Raw genomic sequence first — 15,531 nt, 5'->3', positions numbered from 1 at the left:
GAGGTGAGACTGTACTGGCATCAGAGGTGAGACTGTACTGGCATCAGAGGTGAGACTGTACTAGCATCAGAGGTGAGACTGAACTGGCTGCAGAGGTGAGACTGTACTGACTGCAGTGGTGAGACTGTACTGGCTGCAGAGGTGAGACTGTACTGGCTGCAGAGGTGAGACCCTGTACTGGCATCAGAGGTGAGACTGTACTGGCTGCAGTGGTGAGACTGTACTGGCTGCAGAGGTGAGACCCTGTACTGGCATCAGAGGTGAGACTGTAATGGCTGCAGAGGTGAGACTGTACTGACTGCAGAGGTGAGACTGTACTTTTGCAGAGGTGAGACTGTACTGGCTGCAGAGGTGAGACAGTACTGGCTGCGGAGGTGAGACTGTATTGGCTGCAGTGGTGAGACCCTGTACTGACTGCAGAGGTGAGACCCTGTACTGACTGCAGTGGTGAGACCCTGTAGTGTTATCAGAGGTGAGACTGTTCTGGCTGCAGAGGTGAGACCCTGTACTGACTGCAGAGGTGAGACCCTGTACTGACTGCAGAGGTGAGACCCTGTACTGACTGCAGAGGTGAGACCCTATACTGACTGCAGAGGAGAGACCCTGAACTGACTGCAGAGGTGAGACTGTACTGACTGCAGAGGTGAGACTGTACTGACATCAGAGGTGAGACTGTACTGGCATCAGAGGTGAGACTGTACTGGCTGCAGAGGTGAGACTGTTCTGGCTGCAGAGGTGAGACTGTACTGGCTGCAGAGGTGAGACTGTACTGACTGCAGAGGTGAGACTGTACTGGCTGCAGAGGTGAGACAATACTGGCTGCGGAGGTGAGACTGTATTGGCTGCAGTGGTGAGACCCTGTACTGACAGCAGTGGTGAGACCCTGTAGTGGTATCAGAGGTGAGACTGTACTGGCTGCAGAGGTGAGACCCTGTACTGACTGCAGAGGTGAGACCCTGTACTGACTGCAGAGGTGAGACCCTATATTGACTGCAGAGGTGAGACCCTGTACTGACTGCAGAGGTGAGACTGTACTGACTGCAGAGGTGAGACTGTACTGGCATCAGAGGTGAGACTGTACTGGCATCAGAGGTGAGACTGTACTGGCATGAGAGGTGACATTGTACTGACTGCAGAGATGAGACACTGTCGTGGCTGCAGAGGTGACACTGTACTGGCTGCAGAGGTGAGACTGTACTAGCTGCAGAGGTGACTCTGTACTGGCTGCAGAGGTGACACTGTACTGACTGCAGAGGTGACTCTGTACTGGCTGCAGAGGTGAGACTGTACTGGCTTCAGAGGTGACTCTGTACTGGCTTCAGAGGTGACTCTGTACTGGCTGCAGAGGTGAGACTGTACTGGCTGCAGAGGTGAGACTGTACTGGCATCAGAGGTGACACTGTACTGACTGCAGAGATGAGACCCTGTCGTGGCTGCAGAGGTGAGACTGTACTGGCATCAGAGGTGAGACTGTACTTGCTGCACAGGTGAGACTGTACTGGCTGCAGAGGTGAGACTGTACTGGCATCAGAGGTGACATTGTACTGACTACAGAGATGAGACACTGTAGTGGCTGCAGAGGTGAGACTGTACTGGCATCAGAGGTGACACTGTACTGGCTGCAGAGGTGAGACTGCTCTGGCTGCAGAGGTGAGACTGTACTGGCTGCGGAGGTGTGACTGTACTGGCTGCAGAGGTGAGACTGTACTGGCTGCAGAGGTGAGACTGTATTGGCATCAGAGTTGAAAATGTACTAGCTTCAGCGGTGAGACTGCACTGGCTTCAGAGGTGAGACTGCACTGGCTGCAGTGGTGAGACCCTGTAGTGGTATCAGAGGTGAGACTGCACTGGCTACAGAGGCGAGACAGTACTGGCTGCGGAGGTGAGACCCTGTACTGGCTACAGAGGCGAGACAGTACTGGCTGCGGAGGTGAGACCCTGTACTGGCTGCAGAGGTGAGACTGTACTGGCTGCAGAGGTGAGACTGTACTGGCTGCAGAGGTGAGACTGTATTGACTGCAGAGGTGAGACCCTGTACTGACTGCAGAGGTGAGACCCTGTACTGACTGCAGAGGTGAGACTGTACTGGCATCAGAGGTGAGACTGTACTGGCATCAGAGGTGAGACTGTACTGACTGCAGAGGTGAGACTGTACTGGCTGCAGAGGTGAGACTGTACTGGCTGCAGAGGTGAGACTGTACTGGCTGCAGAGGTGAGACTGCACTGGCTGCAGAGATGAGACTGTACTGGCTGCAGAGGTGAGACTGTACTAGGTGCAGAGATGAGACTGTACTGGCTGCAGAGACCAGGCGATGCAGTGACTTCGCAGCCCTCCCTTGAATGGCTGCGAAGGGCGATCTCATGCTCATCCCCCCCCCCCCCCCCCGCACCCTCCCCCTCACTGTCCCATCGGCACCCCCCGCTTCATGTAATAAATAAACAAGGACCAGCCCCCCCTGTATATTTTATTTATTCCCGATCACGTGTGGCTAAGTCTTCAGCATTAGTAATCCACAGTTTGACATGAAAGAGAAAATCATTGCTTGAGAGGGGAGTGTCTCAGCCCCCCCCCCCAGACAGAGCCGCAAACTGCGCTAAACATTCCTGTTCATGTGACAGGAAGGTGAGCACCCGTACAAAACTGCAGAGAAACCCGACTGTAGGAGCATTACCAATGTAAGAGCCAATCATGGGCCGCCCCTGGGCAGAGGGACCTCCCACCGCTGCGGGGTGCCCTTGTGTAAGAGCGCTCACTGGTAGCTCACAACATCTCACCACAGTTCCGGGCCGTGCCGCAGCATGGAGGAAATACCTGGACATTTACCAGGAACGGACATCTCTCCTCAACCTCAGTGTGTCCTGGTATAACAACCACTACCAGCTGAGGACATCTCTCCTCTGCCTCAGTGTGTCCTGGTATAACAACTTCTACCAGCTGAGGACATCTCTCCTCTGCCTCAGTGTGTCCTGGTATAACAACTACTGCCAGCTGAGGACATCTCTCCTCTGCCTCAGTGTGTCCTGGCATAACAACTACTGCCAGCTGAGGACATCTCTCCTCTGCCTCAGTGTGTCCTGGTATAACAACTACTGCCAGCTGAGGACATCTCTCCTCTGCCTCAGTGTGTCCTGGTATAACAACTACTGCCAGCTGAGGACATCTCTCCTCTGCCTCAGTGTGTCCTGGTATAACAACTACTACCAGCTGAGGACATCTCTCCTCAACCTCAGTGTGTCCTGGTATAACAACTTCTACCAGCTGAGGACATCTCTCCTCTGCCTCAGTGTGTCCTGGGTAGAACAACTACTACCAGCTGAGGACATCTCTCCTCTGCCTCAGGGTGTCCTGGTATAAGAATAACCCCGGGCGGAGACCTCCGCTCCGCCCGCGGAGTGTGCGGAGATTTGCCTTCTCCCCGTTCCGCGGAGAACGCAAATCTCCGCACACTCTGCTGCGGAGTGGAGTTGGTCAGCCCCCGCCTCCACCCCCCTATTAATAAGTAAGTTTGGAGTCATTAAAAATAAATTTAAATTCACTTACCTCTTTACTGTGGCGTCCCCGGGCTGCCCTCCTCCTCTTCCTCACCGTACCAGTAATGTTCAAGAAACTCGGCATACGGGCGCGCCCCTGCATGCGCATTTCTTGCGAGAAATGTGCAAGCACGGGCGTGCGCGCATGCGCAGTCTTTTTAATCATTACTGGTATGGCGAGAAAGAGGAGGAGGGCAGCCCGGGGACGCCGCAGTAAAGTGGTAAGTGGTTTTAAGTTTATTTTTAATGACTGTTAACTTACTTATTAATAGGGGGGTGAAGGCAGGCGGCGTAGCAGAGCTCCACGGAGTTTGTTTGCAACTCTGTGGACCTCCGCGTAGTCCTGCTATGCCCACTACGCCTAGGGTTATATAAGAACAGTCAACCGCTAAGGACATCTCTCCGCAGCCTCAGGGTGTCCTGGTCAGTATGAGAACAGTCATCAGCCGAGGATATCTCTCCTCTACCTCAGGGTGTCCTGGTAAAATAACAGTGTTAGACCCGGCTTCCTGGGCACCAGGGCACTCCGGGGTTTCTGCGCTCCAATCGTATCACCTGGAGGGTTCCCTGGTGGTCTCCTGGGGCCTCAGTACTGGTGAACCCAAAACTGGATAACCAGGTACTCCTCTCCAGCACTTGACTCTCTTAGGGTAGTGATACAGCGCAGTCCAGGGCTTACTCGAGGAGGTGAGGCGGGGTTAGACATTCAGAACGCACTGCACACCTTACCACCCGCTGATAAAATCAATGTCCAGTCAGTGCTTCACTTTATATAAAAGAAAACTACTCTAGCACACACAAGAGAATTATACTACACATAAAACTAGGATAAACAGTGAAAACCAGATGTCTCTACAACCCTCTGGGCCAGAGTTCTGACCACAAACAGTATCATAGCGCCTAGACGCCAAGCACTATAAAAAGATAGTTAACATGAAAGTACACAATAAGCATTGCATATTACAGACCATGTTCCACAGGGCTGCTCTCATTCGCTAGAGCCTTGATACCAATCTCTGGATTGAAAGGATATAGTTTCAATACATGATGTGAAGTCAAAGGTTCTCGATCAGCCCCATAACCCCCACCCAAAGCAACAGTTGTGCCCGCCCGTCATGAATGAGGACACCGCTCTAGTGGTGTCAGGGATCTGACCACAGGTGCCTGATGTCTTGGCACAGTTTACTGGAGTGCCACTAGTGCAGTAGCCACTGGCTAGCTGTAGGAGGATAGTGACTGGACAGAGTGCCAGTTCACCCTGATACCCCCAGAGATCACAAAAAGAAAGGCGGGGGCTGTACCACCGGACACGCTTCACCAGCTGCAGATTGCAACTGGAGGTTTCACAGAGGCTCCCTCAGCACAGGGGAGGGTCTGGGCAAAGAGACCTCACCTTCACGGACTGGGATCAAGCTTCCCCATCTCCCTCTGCCTCCGTTGCTGTGCTGCAAGCTTCCTTATCTTGAGCAGCTGTTTGAAATGTCCTTGTTCAGAGTGCCAGTTCCACAAGCCTCACACGAACAGCTGGTACTCTGGCCAATTCTGCTGCTTCTTGTCAAAGTGGCAAACTCCCTTGCAGCAAAATCCACCTGTCACAGAGAAAACTTCCTCAAGTTAACCCCGATGCAGTGAGCAAGTCTCTTATCGTGCCTGTACACCACGGCCCAGAAATGGCTTCCTCAGACAGACCCTGTGTAGGGCCGCCTCTTCAGAATCGTAGACCAGTCTTGAACCACCACTGACCACCAAGGCCAGACTTTGTTCCCCTCTGATTGATAGGCCGATCCAAGCAGAGGGTCTGCTTCTTTTGAATCCTGAGTGCCCAGCCAATCATGAGGCACAGTTGTGGCGTGTTCACTGCGTGTCCAAAGCATGCCAAGGATGACCTACTGTCTTCTCTGGTACCAGCCCGGGCTATTCTCCAGAGAGGAATTTTAATTTACTCCAGACCAGGAGGCCTGTACATCAACCAACAGAAAGGGCCCCTTCTAGCAGAGTTAGTGCAGCTAAACACTGATAAGAGTGAGTATCTACCCCCAGCCCACCAGGCTTCTCCAAGGAATGGGGAGGGGCACGGGGGAGCTGGGATGTCCAGCAGAAAAGCTTGCATTCCTCACACTGGCTCAGCTCACCATTCTTCCCTAGTACACCCACGGCCTCTCAAACACAGGTCAGGGAGACAAAGACAGGACCTCAGGCACGGCAGACTGCACAGACTTGGTCAGGAGGGTGCCTAGTGACTCACCCCTCCTGACTATAGATTTATTGCTGCCACCACTGTCAGTCCACCACAGCCTGGGTACAGAGGGCAGTAGTCACTCCCCCGAGAATAGGGTGCATTATTCACGACTCCTCTCGACCTCAGAGCCAAGATCTAGGGTCTCAATCCATGTAAACAGGGAGACCCTCAGTGGACATGCATGACTGTCATGCGCACTGAGGTAGGGATATAGAAACCATACAGTAGCTTTTCAGTGACTTGCCTGGATATCGGCAAAGGCAGGGCAAGCACGCTCTCCAGAGACATGCAGGAGACTTCCTGTCCCAACATATGCCCCCACACCCCCCAGGACAAAATGGCTAAAACTTACTTCCCAGCGGGAGAAGACCGATCATCTGATTGGGTAAACCGGCGGGAAAGTCCATCCGCATTACCGTGCTGTAAGCCTGCTTTATGTTCCATCGTGAAATCTAGTCCCTGCAGAGATATGGACCACCTGAGCAGCTTTGGGTTCTCCCCCTTCATTCCCATGAGCCACTTGAGGGGCTTGTGATCTGTCGGCACCACAAACCTTGCACCAAACAAGTAACGCCTGAGTCGTCGGAGGGCCCACACTATGGCAAAGCATTCTTTTTCAACAGCCGACTAGTTCTGCTCCCTGGGAAGGAGTTGGCAGCTGATAAAGGCCACCGGATGCTCTCTTCCCTCCTCACAGAGCTGGGCAAGGACTGCCCTAACTCCCTTGCCCGAAGCATCTGTCTGCACAATGAAGGTCTGACTGTAATCAGGGGCCGTCAGCACCGGTGCATTGCACAGTGCAGTCTTCAAGTCATCAAATGCCTTCTGACACTCTTGAGTCCAGATCACCTTCCTGGGCTGCTTCTTAGAGGTTAGAGGTTAATGATGCAACAACGGTCCCATAGTTTGCTACAAAGTTCCGATAGTAACCAGTAAGGCCCAGAAAGGCCCTTACCTGGGTCTGGGTCGTGGGAATCTCCCAGTTCAGCACGGCCTGGACTTGAGCCTCCAGGGGGCGAACCTTCCCATTACCCACCTGATGCCCAAGATAAACAACAGAGGACTGCCCTACTTGACACTTGGTGGCCTTGATGGTCAGTTTGGACCCCTGCAGTCTCACCAGCACCTGCTCCGGGTGTCCCATGTGGTCCTCACAGGAGGAGCTGAACACAGCAATGTCATCCAGGCACAGCACACAGTGTAAGTGCATGCTGTCAGATCACACCTCTCCATAGCCCCAGTATGCCCCTGTGTCATCACCACTGCTGATGCAGATCACACATGTCTGCAGTCTCAGGACGACCCTCCTACAGTACAGACATTCCTAGTAGGAATAGTTCTGCCTGGCACTGGCGTGTTTCTACCTACTGCAGCAAGGCGGTTTATGACGCCCCCCCCCCCCCCTCCAAGTAATAAGGTCTCTCTCCAGCCCCTGCGCGTCACTCATACTTTGATTAACACATTCACGACACACAGAGCGAAGACCGTGCAAGCAGGGACGGGGTCTAACTGCACTGGAGGAGGGGGCTATGACAGAGTCTTCAAAGTGTGCCTCCCCCCCACCCCCCGCCTGCGGGACTCGGTGTCACGTCAGTCACCCCTGAGAGCAGGGCACGCAAGAGACGCCACACCACGAGCAGTACGGGCGGAGGGGTCTGCGTGTGCACTACCTTCCACGTGACTGGTACGGCCCTGCAACCATCACACTAAATGCAGCCCCTTGGAATTATGCGGCTGGCGAGGATCTGAGCACGCAGGAGACGACAACAAGAGCAGGTACGGTCGGAGGGGCCTCGTGTGAACTACCTCCAGTGGGAAACACCACGACGATCAATGCGCTGGTACGGCCCTGCAACCATCACACTGAAGGCAGCCCCTTGGAGTTATGCGGCAGGTGAACAGCAAATTATGCTGCGGGGGTGACACTCTCATGCCGCAAGAAAAAGCATGTTTTCCAGGTATGCGGCACAGAGGGGCACATTTGATAGTGTTACCTCATTGTTTCATCATTTTTACACATGTTAAGACGAATGTTGAACGTCATTTGCACCAGTTTGAAATTCAAATAAGGCAACAAGCAACAGAAAGTCAACCTTTGTGAAAGGCCTTCCACTGAGTGTCGACACGTGTTGCTGCGTTTTTAGTAACTTCTGACCTGCTTGAGCTAGAAACGATTGTTTTTGTTATTATCTGCAGATTATGCAGCAGACTATGGATTAACTGGTAAATACGGTACACGCCGCAGCCGCATAATCACATGAGTCCAGTGGTCCTGACCAAAGTGCCTTCTACTGAACTACTGCTCTGTGACAACTAATAGACCCCTCCAGGGCCGGCTTTATCGCTGGTGGCGCCCTGGGCGACAATAGTTTTTGGTGCCCCCACACCCCATGACAGCCTCTCCTCGGATTCTCTAACTACCACTGGGTAAAAGTGCCCCTCATCTCTCCACTCATATGTTGTTGCTAAACACAGCGCCCCCTCCTGAGGCCCAGTACGGCCGCACCGGTCGCACTGCCCTAAAGTCGGCCCTGCACCCCCCCTCCACCCCACTGCAGACACTGAATGCACACAAGCCTCACAGACTCGACTCACCCAATACACACCCAGCTCTGCCCCTCGAGGGCATGGTGGCATATTATCAACGGCCAGCGATAATTATCGCTGGCCATTCATAGCGATAGAAAAATAATCGCCAGCTATCGCTGAATAATATCGCCATGATAATGCTATATTCACAACGCATAGCGCTATGGCGATAATATTTCAGCGATAGCGGTGTTTTCAATGTAACATCGCTGGTTTTCCAGCGATGTTCCATTGAAAACAGCAATAACATTGCTGATAGAACCCTGCGGTCCTATCAGCATAATCCATCTCCCATTACAAGTATGCCTTAGTCAGGAATTTAACAGGTGTTAAATTCCTGAGTTAAGGCTGAGGTAGCGCGATTTTTTTTCCGCTGCACCTCCTTGTTAATATCGCGAAGCTGCCTTCACGATATTATCATGTGTTGTTTTCACAGCCACGCCTCTTTTGCATCTCATTAGCGATGCGAGGCGAGGCTGTGAAAAAACGGGCTCTACATCAAGGAAACACGCGCTAGCGTGTCCTTGATGATATTGCGATATAATTATCGCCGCTTTTCGCCCAAAAACGGACGCTAAAGCGGCGATAATTATATCGGCAGCCCTTGCTAATATGCCCCATGATTACCCCACAAGGGCGCAAAACTGACGGGTAACAACTCTGCCGTCCCTCACATTGTATCTCAAAATATGGAGTCCCCCAGCACGGCCGCCAACAACACAGGGTGTGAGCTACTCACTTTTACACTATTGTTACGGTAAGGGTACTTGGGGGGGGGGGGCATAGATTTATGATTCTACCTGCGCCATGTTGTGCAGCTCAACGTCCTACAGTCAGCGCTGCTACAGCCTGATATGAAAAGCTGATGTGGCACCGCACACTTTACAAAGACTTACAACTATTCCCCACTACCACTCACTTTGAGCCCCCCCCCTCCATGTCCAGATTTATTAAACCGCTTTCCAGTAGAAGTACCTATTAAAAATTGACTCATGAGACCCCCATTATTGCCACCCCCAAAACCACCCGACACACGAATGAAGCTAAAATACACATCTCTTGATGGAGCCGTCCTCCAGCCCCCGGGGAGCTCTGTCCATCCCTTATACATATGTCCACTGGTTCTTAAACCTCAACCCCTGCCCTTGAGGTGAATGTGTGGATAGGCCTTTGAAGGAGCCTAAATTTCTACCACCTGCGTGTAGTAGGTGTGTTCTGCCTCGCGGTCATACTTCTGCCCTAACAAGCTCTTTACTCACTCGACTGCGTGGGATCCAACACACATTGCTGCCCTCTTTGTAGTCTTGGGTCCCAGAGCATCACCAGGATTTTCCCAGTGTGGGTGGGTCGGCCCAGGGAGCGATGGACGCAACGTACCAGGTCACCAGGAGCTGGAAACCCTCACAGTTCTAGCCATCAGCACACACAAGGAGGGACACAGGACATCTTCTCAGATGCGTTATCTTGTTCTTCAACAGTTTTTATTCTTTTTCAGTTTTAGCTTCATGACTTGTCTCCCTAATAACCTCTTGTACAACTCCCAAGAAGACCCTGCATACCTTGCCATGGAAGAAAGGGCCATATACGGTAAGATTCCATTTACAGGCTCATAATTTTCATAAACGGCCCCAGGAGATGGGGTCCTTGGGGCCAAAGTGGCTCGGGGCAGGCCACCGGGTTCCCTCCTCTTCTTTACAATAAAAGGCCCTGGGAGATTGGGTGCCTTGGGGCCCGAAGTGGCTTGGGGAGGGGGGCTACGGCCAGGCCCTGTCGCCGACCCCACGCTGCACACGGCCAAAGGGGTGTTGGCGACGGGGCCTGCCTTCGGCCGTGCACGGTGGGGGTTTGGCTTTATGTACGGTAATAAAATATTACTTTACTTGAAAAAACAACTCGAGAAATTCACTGAAAAAAACACAAAGTAACGTTATAGTTTTGTGCGAATTTCAGTGACAAAGTAATGTTTAAAAATTAAAAAACGCTGAAAGTGAGCTGATCTAGATATCTCAAATAACTGTAACTTGCGTCCTCGCCACGCACTGCTAATAACCTCACATATTACATCACTCACGACATCGTCTATGACATCATTGATATTATCACTGCAACATTTACAATGAAATTATTGATGAGAAAACTGTGCATGAAAGGGGCGTGAGTTATAGTTACCAGAGGTGAACTGGTGAATTTCAGTGGGATTTGCAAATTTAAATTGTTATATTGTCACTGAAATAGTCACCTAATTATAATGTCACGTCAACCTTTAGTTTATATATGTATATACACACACATACATACACCCTCCCACATACATACAATTTCTTATTCTAATATACTGCATGCTGACATGTTATCACGATGCCAGCATTGTGGATCATTTATAATTTATAAGCTATGGGGGGCTCCGAAGGTGTTTGGGGATCAGGTTTGAGTTTTATAAAACATGTTCAAGCAGAACAAAATAAATGAAAACCTAAGCCCCTGGGGGAGAGGTGAACAATATGTGTCTGCTGGGGGAGCCCAAAGATTGTCATTTTAACGGTGCCTCGGGGTGAAGGGGGTGGTGTGCTGTTTATGGGGGTGCAGACCTGGGGGTGGGTTGTTTTTCTGTAATTAGATATCGGTTTTATTATTATTAATCCCGGCATCTTTCCCTTTTCAATTTCCAAAGATGAGAGGCTCGGAGAAGTTCATTTGAGAGAGCACAGCCTTCCCTCACCCAGGGCCCAGAGCACAGTGCCAGTACCACGTGTGTGTGTGGGGGGGGGGCAAAGGGAGAGCAAGGGGGGGTATTTGAAACCCAGATAGGGAAACACGGGAGACCGAATAAAGTACAGACCAAAAGATTCATGGGGAGTCGAGTAGGCCAATGAGGGAGACAGAATACAGCAAAGGGAAACAAAGACAGACAGTGAGGGTGAAAGAGTGAAAAGTAAGATAGAAAAGAGAGATAGTGACAGAGAATAAGAGGGCGAGAAAGAGATAGGGAGGGAGAGAGAGAGAAGAAAGAATGAAGTGCAAGGAAAGAGAGAGAGAGAGAGCACGGAGAAAGAGAGATGGGGACACATAGAGAGACAGGAGAGAGTCAAAAGAAAGATAGAAACGAAAGAGAGTGACAGAGAATAAGAGAGCGAGAAAGAGATAGGGAGGGAGAGGGAGAGAAGCGCAAGGGAAGAGAGAGAAAGAGAGCACGAAGAAAGAGAGGTGGGGACACATGAAGGGACAGGAGAAAGTGAAAAGAAAGAGAGTGACAGAGAATAAGAGAGCGAGAAAGAGACAGGGAAGGAGGGAGAGAAGAAAGAGAGAAGCTCAAGGGAAGAGAGAGAAAGAGAGCACGGAGAAAGAGAGATGGGGACACATAGAGAAACAGGAGAGAGTGAAAAGAAAGAAAAGAAAAAGAGTGACAGAGAATAAGAGAGCGAGAAAGAGACATTGAAGGAGGGAGAGAAGAAAGAGAGAAGTACAAGGGAAGAGAGAGAAAGAGAGCAAAGAGACAGAGAGATGGAGCACAAATAAAGGGACAGGAGAGAGGGAAAGCAAGGCCGGAGGGCGGCCAAGAGAGAGAGAGAGAGAGAGAAAAAAGAGGGAATGGTGGAAGAAGGGGGTGAGAGGGGTGAGATCGAATGGGAGAAGCGAGAGAGAGGGAAGATGGGACACAGAGGCAAATGACATGAGGGGGCAAAGACGGTGTGAGAGGGAGGAGTGAGAGAGGCTGTTTAATGAAAGGGATACTGGGGGAAAGGTGAGCCTGTGTACACGAGCACCGCGAGGGAGGGTTAAAGGAAGCGCAGAGCGTGAGACCCAGAGCGTGCAAAGGAAAGTGAAACACCATCAGACTGCCCCATAGCCTTTACTCCTACCTGCATCCTTCTCAGGGCAGACAGCGCCGCCTGCGTCTGTGAACAAACCTGGCGGCATCGTGTGCTGTTCACACCTCTTGTGAAAAAGTGTTTTCAAGGCAGGGTGGGAGGGCGCACTTGTATATATTCTTATTTACTTCTGCCCGCACCACAGCATTCCCTGCTGTGAGTCCTTCATGGTTGTTTTACTGTTATAGTGTCTAGAGGCCAGGCACTATATCAGAGTAGCGTGCTTTTTGTTTGCACCAATATAGTGTCTAGAGGCCGGGCACTATATCTGCATAGTGTGCTTTATGTATACACCACTTTAGTGTTTAGGGGCCAGGAAACTACCATCGCAAGCGTTTCATGATTACATCACTATAGTGTATGGGGGCTGTGAACTATATCAGAGTAGGCCTGTGGCCTGTACACTACCATCGCAAGCACTTCATGTTTACACCTCTATAGTGTCTCGAGGCTGTGTTCTATTCCAGAGTAGGCCGGTACACTACCATCACAAGTGCTTCATGGTTACACCACTATAGTGTCAAGAGGTCGTGTACTATATCGGAGTAGGCCGGTACACTACCATTGCAAGTGCTTCATGGTTACACCACTATAGTGTCTAGACGTCGTGTACTATATCAGAGTAGGCCTGTGGCCGGTACACTACCATCGCAAGCACTTCATGTTTACACCTCTATAGTGTCTAGAGGCTGTGTACTATTCCAGAGTAGGCTGGTACACTACCATCACAAGCGCTTCATGTTTACACCTCTATAGTGTCTAGAGGCTGTGTACTATTCCAGAGGAGGCGGTACACTACCATCACAATTTCTTCTTGGTTACACCACTATAGTGTCTAGAGGTTGTGTACTATATCGGAGTAGGCCGGTACACTACCATCACAAGTGCTTCATGTTTACACCTCTATAGTGTCTAGAGGCTGTGTACTATTCCAGAGTAGGCCGGTACACTACCATCACCAGCGCTTCATGGTTACACCACTATAGAGTCTAGAGGTCGTGTACTATACTAGAGTAGGCCTGTGGCCTGTACACTACCATCACAAGCGCTTCATTGTTACATCACTAAAGTGTCTTGAGGCCGTGCACTATATCATTCAACTCCTGTACATTAGTACAGCATTTCTTGTCACTAGTGCTTCATTATTACATTTCTATGGTGCATAGAGGCCGTGTACTATTCCAGAGTAGGTCGGTACACTACCATCGCAAGCACTTCATGGTTACACCTCTATAGTGTCTCGAGGCTGTGTAATATTCCAGAGTAGGTCGGTATACTACCATCGTAAGTGCTTCATGATTACAACTCTATAGTGTCTAGAGGCTGTGTACTATTCCAGAGTAAGCCGGTACACTACCATCGCAAGTGCTTCATGGTTACACCTCTATAGTGTCTAGTATAGTGTCTAGAGGCTGTGTACTATTCCAGAGTAGGCCGGTACACTACCATCGCAAGTGCTTCATGTTTACACCACTATAGTGTCTACAGGCCGTTAACTATATCAGAGTAGGCCTGTGGCCTGTACACTACCATCACAAGTGCTTCATGGTTACACCACTATAGTATCTACAGGCCGTGAACTATATCAGAGTAGGCCTGTGGCCTGTACACTACCATCACAAGCGCTTCATTGTTACATCACTAAAGTGTCTAGAGGCCGTGCACTATATCATTCAACTCCTGTACATTAGTACAGCATTTCTTGTCACTAGTGCTTCATTATTACATTTCTATGGTGTCTAGAGGCCGTGTACTATTCCAGAGTAGGCCGGTACACTACCATCGCAAGCACTTCATGGTTACACCTCTATAGTGTCTCGAGGCTGTGTAATATTCCAGAGTAGGCCGGTATGCTACCATCGCAAGTGCTTCATGGTTACACCACTATAGTGTCTAGAGGTCGTGTACTATATCAGAGTAGGCGTGTGGCCTGTACACTAACATCACAAGTGCTTCATGTTTACACCTCTATAGTGTCTAGAGGCTGTGTACTATTCCAGAGTAGGCCGGTACACTACCATCACAAGCGCTTCATGTTTACACCTCTATAGTGTCTAGAGGCTGTGTACTATTCCAGAGTAGGCTGGTACACTACCATCCCAAGTGCTCCATGTTTACACCTCTATAGTGTCTAGAGGCTGTGTACTATTCCAGAGTAGGCCGGTACACTACCATCGCAAGCACTTCATGGTTACACCTCTATAGTGTCTCGAGGCTGTGTAATATTCCAGAGTAGGCCGGTATGCTACCATCGCAAGTGCTTCATGGTTACAGCACTATAGTGTCTAGAGGTCGTGTACTATATCAGAGAAGGCCTGTGGCCTGTACACTAACATCACAAGTGCTTCATGTTTACACCTCTATAGTGTCTAGAGGCTGTGTACTATTCCAGAGGAGGCGGTACACTACCATCCCAAGTGCTCCATGTTTACACCTCTATAGTGTCTAGAGGCTGTGTACTATTCCAGAGTAGGCTGGTACTCTACCATCGCAAGTGCTTCATGGTTACACCACTATAGTGTCAAGAGGTCGTGTACTATATCGGAGTAGGCTGGTACACTACCATTGCAAGTGCTTCATGGTTACACCACTATAGTGTCTAGAGGTCGTGTACTATATTAGAGTAGGCCTGTGGCCTGTACACTAACATCACAAGCGCTTCATGTTTACACCTCTATAGTGTCTAGAGGCTGTGTGCTATTCCAGAGTAGGCCGGTACACTACCATCCCAAGTGCTCCATGTTTACACCTCTATAGTGTCTAGAGGCTGTGTACTATTCTAGATTAGGCCGGTACACTACCCTCACAAGTGCTTCATGGTTACACCACTATAATGTCTAGAGGGCTACGTCTGTACATTGCCACAGCATTCCTTGATACAAGTGCTTCATGGTTACATCACAATAGTGCTTAGAGACTGTGTACTATACGAGAGTAGCCTGTACATCACCACTGCATTCACCACTGCAAACGCTTCACAGTTACACCACTATAGTGCCTAGAGACTGTGTACTATACGAGAGTAGCCTGTACATCGCCACTGCATTCACCACTGCAAACGCTTCACAGTTACACCTCTATAGTGCCTAGAGACTGTGTACTATACGAGAGTAGCCTGTACATCGCCACTGCATTCACCACTGCAAACGCTTCACAGTTACACCACTATAGTGCCTAGAGACTGTGTACTATACGAGAGTAGCCTGTACATCGCCACTGCATTCACCACTGCAAACGCTTCACAGTTACACCACTATAGTGCCTAGAGACTGTGTACTATATGAGAGTAGCCTGTACATCACC

At 50.3% G+C, this 15,531-nt stretch overlaps 1 protein-coding gene across 2 annotated transcripts in view; it reads right to left on the bottom strand.

Annotated features, from left to right (window-relative positions):
* The window catches only part of PDZD4 (PDZ domain containing 4), a 391,499-nt gene that overhangs the window by 303,812 nt on the left and 72,156 nt on the right, over window positions 1–15,531 (bottom strand). Inside the window, exon 1 of one of the 2 annotated variants that reach the window (XM_085629778.1) lies at window positions 4,925–5,238. The exons of the other annotated variant lie outside the window; for it this stretch is intronic. The gene's annotated coding sequence lies outside the window, so the exon portion shown is untranslated. Of the gene's footprint in view, window positions 1–4,924; window positions 5,239–15,531 lie in introns of those variants that run through there. 2 annotated transcript variants of the gene reach the window in all.

The sequence above is a fragment of the Triturus cristatus genome, chromosome 10, assembly GCF_964204655.1.
Source record: "Triturus cristatus chromosome 10, aTriCri1.1, whole genome shotgun sequence".
In the NCBI taxonomy this organism is placed as follows: domain Eukaryota; kingdom Metazoa; phylum Chordata; class Amphibia; order Caudata; family Salamandridae; genus Triturus; species Triturus cristatus.
Note: the sequence above shows the minus strand (reverse complement) of the source record. Positions and strands in the feature narration are given on the sequence as shown.